The 8,769-nt window shown below is 50.3% G+C and overlaps 1 long non-coding RNA gene across 1 annotated transcript; it reads right to left on the bottom strand.

The window, feature by feature from the left end:
* Positions 1–951: 951 nt before the first annotated feature.
* On the bottom strand, positions 952–7,894 carry LOC106999487 (uncharacterized). The gene is made up of 2 exons (XR_013396431.1): positions 5,452–7,894; positions 952–1,429 (listed from the first exon to the last, which is right to left on the bottom strand). It is a non-coding gene; the product is annotated as an uncharacterized LOC106999487 (long non-coding RNA).
* Positions 7,895–8,769: the final 875 nt, after the last annotated feature.

Genomic DNA, 8,769 nt, shown 5'->3' with positions numbered 1-8,769 from the left:
CTGTAGATCTCTCACACATGGAGTCCCATCTCGGCCTCGGCCTCAGAGGGCCTGAACCAACCCTCGGGGTTCTTGGTTGCACACCACACAAAAAGACTGAGTCAGCTTAATCAGGAGAGTTGCTTAGAGGAGGGGCGCTGGAAGATTGCAGATTGAAAGGAGGGCTGAAGAATCAGGCATGGGCATGGGCCGAACCCCTGACAATGTCCTAGTTGTGGTCCAGGAGCAGTTCCAGTCAGGATCTATGTTGCCCTTTGGCTGCACGCCAAACTCGTGTCACCACCACTTTTAGGCAATGCTGACACATGCCATCCCTAGAAGAAACCCTGAAGGGTCCTCGTAGACTCACCCCCCACAGGAACATGCCTGTACCCTGATGGCCAGGACCTGAGAAACAAGAATTGGCAGGGTCCCCAGGTGGAAGTTCAGATGGCAGCTGCCCCAGAAAACGCATGTCCACCAGGACAGGGTATTTGTTGAACTCCCATTGAACTGAATTTAGAGGATGTTGCTTCCCTCTTCCTTCATTTGGAGGTTGTTCATCCAAATATCTGAGTGCCTACGCCGTGCTAGAAGCTGGGAGAGACTTGTCCAGTGGTGGCAACCATTTACGCTTCAGCTCGCTGCAGGAGGCAGCACTGCTCTGCAGGTGGATTCCTTCTCACAGTGTTTGGTGTAGGTGCTCCCACCATGGCTATTTTCAAGCTACCAAGACGTGGAGTTGGGAAGAGATGCAATCACCTCTCCCAGGCGTGGGCTCCAGCATACTAGGTCTGCTCTCAGGGAATTTACAGTCTAGTGGGGACTTGCATTCTAGTGCTGTGTGTGTCAGTTTAGATTAAACTGAATTTTACAATCAGAGTATTCAAACATTTTTACTATAAAAGTCATAGAACCGATGCCACAGCCCACTAGGAATCCAAAAGGAAAAAAGACAACACACTCCACATCTGAGGCTGTCTGCGTTTATTTCTCTAACTTCTCCCCGCCCCCCCAATACATATATTCACTTCCCTTAATACAGTCATTCAAATGCTGGGAACAGCGGGAAGGCGAGGGTCAAAACTCCACTCCGTGCTGTGCTTCTAGATGCCACCTCAACCTTCCTTTCCCCATCACGTTGCCATATCCAAGTCAGCTCTTTGAAGCACCATGCCAGACCACCGGAGTGGGAATCCAGGGCTCAGTGTGTCTGACAAGTGGCTGTCAGGAGAGAAGCCACCTGGCCTTTGGAGGGGAGTTTTACCCTTAAAGCTGAGGCAGAAATACACAATAGCTCCTCCCACCCTTCCCGCAGACAAGAGGGCCATCCAGAGGGAAAGAACAGGAATTCCTGGGATGTTTCCTCAGTGACATCGGGCCCACACTGACTCGGATCCTGGAAAGGGCACCGGGATGTGGGAGAGGCTGTGTGGAGGCAGGACAGCGCCTGGGGAAGGAGAGCAAAGACAGTGGGAAAGGAAGGGGCTTTCCAATGCTGATTCTGACTAGATCCCAGCCAGCAGCTCCAGCGGGCACAGCTCTCGTCCCCTCTGCCCACAGGGGAACACAAACTCTGACCACAGGGACCCCAACCACGGCCTCCTTTGGAGAAGCTGGTTGAGACATTAAGGGAGCTGCTGTGAGGAACCCACCCTCACTTCCCAAAGAGGAGAGCAGCTCCTGGCCCAGACCCCACAAAGGTCGGTGTAAGGCGTGGAGCCCGCTCAAGAGCACAGGCCTGGAGGGTGCGCCAGGCCTTGAAGCTCCAGGTGGGCACCCCAGCCTCCCAGGCAAGCCTGGTGTCCTGTGGCCGCGTGGTGGCCCCATGGATGGTTGCAGAGGGCAGAAAGTCCCTTTTCTCTTGTGACGGATCCTGTGAGCCAGGCTCCGTGGTCCCTGGTGCTGTCCCCGGGGGGCTGTCATGGAGAGGGGCCCTGGATTAGTAGCCCCAGAGGCCAGCAAAGCCGTTTAGATCCTTTCCTCTTGGTCTCGCCCTCCACCATGCTCCTGGGGGCACTTCTCATCTACCCTGTGGCTTCAGCCTCTGTACCTGAATGGTTCTCAGCCCAGACACTGAGAGACAGCCTGTGTCTCGGGCCAAAGACCTGGAAACAACCCAGAGGTCAGTGGGCCAGCACCCTCGTAATCCGAAAACAAGACTTCCCTGAAGCTGAAGGGAGGGGAAATAACTTTTTTCTTTTTTTTTTGCAGTGCTTCTCTAGCTCTCATTTCTGTGGGGACCTGTTATCCTAGACCCCTGCTTTATAGTATAATGCCACAGAAAGATGTACAGACACAAAACTGGGTCTAAGCTCTTTATTTTTACAGCTTTCATATCACTGTAATTCTATATATCTAGGTCCCGATCCCTTATCAGAAACTCTTGGGGCCAAACGTGTTTCAGAATTGAGAATTTTCCAGGTTTTAGCAGTTACTAAACTGCATATTATATAATACTCCCAGCAGGTTGGAAGCCCTCTTTTCACGATCTTGGCTCACTGCAACTTCTGCCTCCTGGGTTCAAGCGATTCTCCCGCCTCAGCCTCCCCAGTAGCTGGGATTACAAACACATGTCACCATGCTCAGCTAATTTTTGTATTTTTAGTAGAGACAGGGTTGCACCATGTTGGCCAGGCTGGTCTCGAACTCCTGACCTCAGGTGATCTGCCCACCTTGGCCTCCCAAAGTTCTGGGATTACAGGCACGAGCCACTGTGCTTGGCCAGAAGCTCTCTCTCTTTTGTTTTGTTTTGTTTTGTTTTTTGAGATGGAGTTTTGCTCTGTTGCCCAGTCTGGAGTACAATGGTGTGATCTTGGCTCACTGCAACCTCCACCTCCTGGGTTCAAGCGATTCTCCTGCCTCAGCCTCCCGAGTAGCTGGGACTATAGGCGCATGCCACCACACCTGGCTAATTATTTTGTATTTTTAGTAGAGACGGGATTTCACCATATTAGCCAGGATGGTCTCAATCTCCTGACCTCGTGATCCACCCACCTTAGCCTCCCAAAGTGCTGGGATTACAGGCGTGAGCCACCGCGCCCAGCCACAAGCCCTCTTTAATCCAAATCAACGAGCAAAACAACCACACATACACACTCATAGCTCTGCTGCAAAACACAAATGTCCTCCTAAAGGGCATAAATCAAGACTCTAAATGGCCTCGCAGCAGTTCAGTCAGGTGTTATGGGCAAATTTATAAGAAACCTTTCAGTTTTCAGAGCTTTGTAAATTTTGTACATTAAACACAATATAACGCAGAGCAGATGGGATTCAGATGAGCAGCATTTGCGTGATGTGGTGGGCGGGGTGGCCTACTGCAATCACGGCCTGGTGGTGCCGTGAATGTGGCCCAAGCTTGGGGGCAGGGAATAGGGAGGCATGAAGCCTGGGCAGTCTTGGGTCTGCCACTCATTGGCTGTAACATCTCAGGCAAGCCAACCTTCCTGCATGGCAGTTTTCTCATTTTTAAAAGACAATAGATCGATGTAAATAAAAACAAATACAAAAACTGAAAATTCCCAGGAATCCACCACCCCTAACTCTGAGAACAAAGTGAGGCAGCAGAAAGCTGGAGGTGGCATACTCTCCGAAGGGGAGCGGCACACACCCGTGTCCACCAGGGCCTCCAGCACAGGCCTCCAGGCAGCACCGGCACTGAAAGGCAGACTGATGGGCTGTCCTGCTTGGCCAGAGCTGGGAGCTGAGGCCTGGCTGGTCAGTGTCTCTCGCACCAGGGCTTGTGACTTTAGGATCACAGGAAGACACTGAATAAATAAGACACAGCTCCTGGGAACATCAACTTTAAGATAAGGAGTGTGTATGGTGGTGTCAAATATTTTTGGTGATGGTTTATTATTATTTCTTTTTTGAGATGGAGTCTTGCTCTTATTGCCCAGGCTGGAGTGCAGTGGCACGATCTTGGCTCACTGCAACCTCCACCTCCCAGGTTCAAGTGATTCTCCTGCCTCAGCCTCCTGAGTAGCTGGGATTACAGGTGCCCGCCACCATGCCCAGCTAATTTTTGTACTTTTAGTACAGACGGGGTTTCACCATGTTCGCTAGGCTGGTCTCGAACTCCTGACCTCAGGTGATCTGCCCGCCTTGGCCTCCCAAAGTGCTGGGATTACAAGCATGAGCCACCGTGCCCAGCCGTTTTTTTTTTTTTTTTTTTTTTAATCTAGGCTCATTGCAAGCTCCACCTCCCGGGCTCATGCCATTCTCCTGCCTCAGCCTCCAGAGTAGCTGGGACTACAGGTGCCCACCACCACGCCTGGATAATTTTTTCTATTTATTTATTTTTTTTTTTTTTTGAGACAGAGTCTCACTCTGTCACCCAGGCTGGAGTGCAGTGGCCAGATCTCAGCTCACTGTAAGCTCCGCCTCCCGGGTTTACGCCATTCTCCTGCCTCAGCCTCCCGAGTAGCTGGGACTACAGGCGCCCGCCACCTCACCCAGCTAGTTTTTTGTGTTTTTTGGTAGAGACGGGGTTTCACTGTGTTAGCCAGGATGGTCTCGATCTCCTGACCTTGTGATCCGCCCGTCTCAGCCTCCCAAAGTGCTGGGATTACAGGCTTGAGCCACCGCGCCCGGCCTTTTTTTTTTTTTTTTAAAAAAAACACTAAAACACGTCTACAACAATACGCATGAACCTCAAGGACTTTACACTAAGTGAAATAAGCCGGTCACAGAAGAATGAACAGAAGAAAACTTTTGGTTTTGGTAAAACTCCAGAGAACTCTCCACCTGAGGCTGCCACCTTGGACTGTGTCCACACCCCTCAGTGTTTCTGTTCTCTGTCACTTGAGCAGCTTTAGTGAGAAAGTTGAGAGAGGTTGTCAGACTGCATTCCCAAGGCCCACTGAGACGAAGATTCGGTTCCACAGAAACAGGTCCAGTGCCCCCCTGTCCTGGACAGTGCTGGGGGCGCAGCCTCTCCCACTTACCCGCGGGCAGAGATGCTGGGAGCGCTCCTCCTCCTCCTCTGTAAAATGGGGCTAACAGGCCCTACCCATAGGGTGGGGTGAGGACAGGAGACAATGCCTGTGATGGGCTTGGCATAGTGTCTGTGGCATATTTAGGGACACGCTCAAGGGACATTGGTTTTATGAGGCAGTACCTTCCTCTGGGGCTTTTCTTGGTTAAATGCGGGGTATTAACAACCGCACTACTCTTTATCTCCCCTGCATCCCATGTGGTGGCATTGACCCAGGACAAACCCATACATTGTGGGGGAGGAATCCTGTTTGGATTCATCCTGACCACCATTTATAAATTCAGGTCTCCTGAGGGGATGAGGCTGGCTGACTTCGGCTCCGCACTTAATAGCACAACCTTGTAAATAGGGGCAAAAGCTGGTTAATGTTTGTTCTCACAACAATTCCCACACATCATTCTGCACGGACATCATTCTGCACGGAAATCCCCTCCGGTGGACCCCGCAGCCACCCCTACACTCCTTCATTGACTCACCATTTATTGAGCAACCGCCAGGAGTTTCAGAAATGGGACGGCGCTCAAGTTCCCTGGAGGGTCGGGCAGCGGCAAGGTGGCCCCTCGGTCTGTATTTGCCATCATTAGCTCCCGTTACCAGGCTCAGAGGCATCAGGGTGACCCAGGCATTTCCCTTTGCCTGTCCAGGGAGCCAGAGTCTGCAGACAACGGCGGGGCTCGCTCTGAAAGCAACAGAGGCAAGGGAAGGCTCGGGAATGCCAAACCACAGGGAAATGAGAGAATCGGGTCCCCCAGCCCCTCCCAGCCTGGGACGGAATCCTCGGGCAAAGCAATCTGGCAAGGAAGGAGCTTGGAGTGAGGAAAATGCGCTGGAGATGGGCCCTGTCCAGGGAGCGAGGAGTGGAGGGAGGGGCTGCGGGAACATCTGGGTTGGCCAAGCTCCCAGTGGGGAGATGGGGCCAGACTTGTCTCCAGCACTGGGGCGGGCCAGGGGGCCCTCCGCGGGGTGGCGAGGCCTCACCCTCTTCCTCACCGCCATGGAGCACTGCCAGGAAGAGATAGGGTAAAGGAGCCCATCAGTTGGCTGGCAGAGCAGCGGGGCCCCAGGCAGGGTCTTGGTGGCACTCCAACTCTGTCTCAGACTTGGAATGGGCCTCCCTTCACAGGAATGTTTACCAAAGTATGTTTTGACTTAAAAACAAAAATCAATTCATGCAATAATTACCAAATACTTGGAGCATCTTGGGGAACCGTGTTATTACATATCTTTAATGAGAAAAGTTACATAATCACTTGTAACATGTCTATGCCTTTATCCATAGCGCAAGAGGGGAAAGAGGGAATTCTGGTCCTTGACAGTTGAGAAAACAGAGTCCCCAAAGGACGACCTGCCAGGTGTGGACAGGCAGAGAAGCCAGGTCCCTGTCTCCTCCCTCATGTGGGCTGCTCTGGCTCCGTCGCCATGGGCCCATCTGACACAATGGGGCACCCTGGCTCAGTGGGCAGCACCCTACATCGCCAGTGCAAACGGCCTGTGCCATCAACAGCACATTAACCCAGGCAGGCTGGCTTACTTTCAGGTCTGACAGAGGCCGAAGGATCTAAAACATCCTGGAATTAATTTCTGGATGCCCACAGAAGTTACCTGAGAGCCAGAGAAGCCACATTTACAAAACGTGATACACTGGCCAGGCACAGTGGCTCACGCCTGTAATCCCAGCACTTTGGGAGGCCGAGGCGGGCAGATCACCTGAGGTCAGGAGTTCAAGACCAGCCTGGCCAACATGGCGAAACCTCGTCTCTACTACAAAAATTAGCTGGGTGTGCTGGCGGGCGCCTGTAATCTCAGCTACTCAGGATGCTGAGGCAGGAGAATCACTTGAGCCCAGGGGGCAGAGGTTGCAGTGAGCCGAGTTCACGCCATTGCACTCCAGCCTGGATGACAGAAGGAGACTCCATCTCGGAAAAAAAAAACCCATAAAAATAAAAATAAATAAACAAACAAACAAAAATGTGAAGCACTGGCTCAGCTCTCCCAGCCCCGGCCTAGGGGGCAGATATGAAATAAACCGAAGTGACGGCAGACACCTTTGCAACCAAGCATGGCCTCAGACTGTGCTTGGCCCTGTGCAGGTTCCCCAGGATAAAAAGCCCCTCCCCTTCTGCTGGGATGTTCCAGTCCTCAAGCCTGGTGACATTTTAAACTAGATGACCTTGGAGCTGGGTGATCATAGAGAAGATCCCTGAACTGGGAGCTGGGGGAAAGGAAAGCTGGTTAGGAGAAACCAAAACAAGGCCTCCCGAGCAGATGTCCCCTGAGGGAGGAGGAGGCATGGAAGCCATTTTTGACATTTCAGAAAATCTGAAGAACTCTCATATTCATGTATAAATTTATAAACTATACATCAATTATACATTTATAAATCATACATCTAGCCCACGTAAATTAAAACTCAGTTATCTCACTAAACAAGTTTAATACTATTTTATGACATATGTGGGTAAATCTGATTAGTAAACAGAAAAACCAGTTGTTACCTAGTAAGTCATAGGACAACATTTTTGAAAACCTGAATGCAAGATAACGTTCCAAATTTCTCTCCTCAGTTTCTCATTAAGCATTTGAAAGACCACTATCTCTCCATCCCTGTATGGAGACCCACTAGCCCTGAAAGCACTCTCTCAAATTCAGGTATTTAAATGTGGCATCATGTTTATCTAGCTCCAAGTCTTGTTTCCCCTTTACATCATACATGTACCTCTATCCTTAAGTTTAGTCTACTATCGAGAAAACAACTCACAATCAGACTTTCGCCTACAGGTCCACCTTGAGGTATGCTATAGGTTTACTCCATAAGGATAAGAAAATCCTTTCCTCTTATGCACGAGAAATTGACCTTGGGTTATGTATAGTCTATATCAAATCCTATGCTATTAAAAAAAAAAAAAAAAAAAAAAGCAGGCCAGGCATGGTGGCTCATGCCTGTAATCCCAGCACTTTGAGAGGCCGAGGCAGGCAGATCACCTAAGGTCAGGAGTTCGAGACCAGTCTGGCCAACATGGTGAAACCCCATCTCTACTAAAAATACATAAAAAAAAACAAAAAACAAAAAACATTAGCAGGGCGCGGTGTAATCCCAGCTACCCAGAAGGCTGAGGCAGGAGAATTGCTGGAACCCAAGAGGCAGAGGCTGCAGTGAGCCGAGATCGCAGCACTCCAGCCTGAGCAACAGAGCAAGACTCCATCTCAAAAAAAAAAAAAAAAAAAAAGGTAGAAGAAACAGAGGCAGCAAGAGCATGTCTCCCTTTCTGCCAACAATTAGGACTTGAAACAAATCTGGTTCTTGAGGCTTTTCCTGTCTCTCCCTTTGAAGGGCGTGGCATACCAGGCAGAGGACAGTCCATGCGAGCAAGTCAACCTTCTCCAAGCATGGGACACTTTACATGTTGAAAGACCCCTGTGGTAGATTAGGTCATCATCCTCTAGGTCGCCACAAGTCATGTGCTGAAGGAGATATATTCTAAGTAAATATGAAAACAGATTTGGTTAGCTAACTGAATTTTCCTCTGAATAAATCATCACCTTTATTCAAAAACCGATTATCCATAGGTGTCTCCCAAATACTTCTGTCTTCCTGATTTTTAGTACAGTATATGTCCTTTGCCTTCTTGGCCAATTCAGGCTTTTCCCCTCTTTCCAAACTCAGTTCAAAACTTTATTTCTGGCCTGGCACAGTGGCTCACTCTTATAATCTCAGCACTTGGAGACGCTGAGCTGAGAGGATCACTCGAGCCCAGCAGTTCAAGACCAGCCTGGACAACAAAGCAAGACCCAGT

This window comes from Macaca mulatta, chromosome 7 (assembly GCF_049350105.2).
Source record: "Macaca mulatta isolate MMU2019108-1 chromosome 7, T2T-MMU8v2.0, whole genome shotgun sequence".
Taxonomy (NCBI): Eukaryota; Metazoa; Chordata; class Mammalia; order Primates; family Cercopithecidae; genus Macaca; species Macaca mulatta.
Note: the sequence above shows the minus strand (reverse complement) of the source record. Positions and strands in the feature narration are given on the sequence as shown.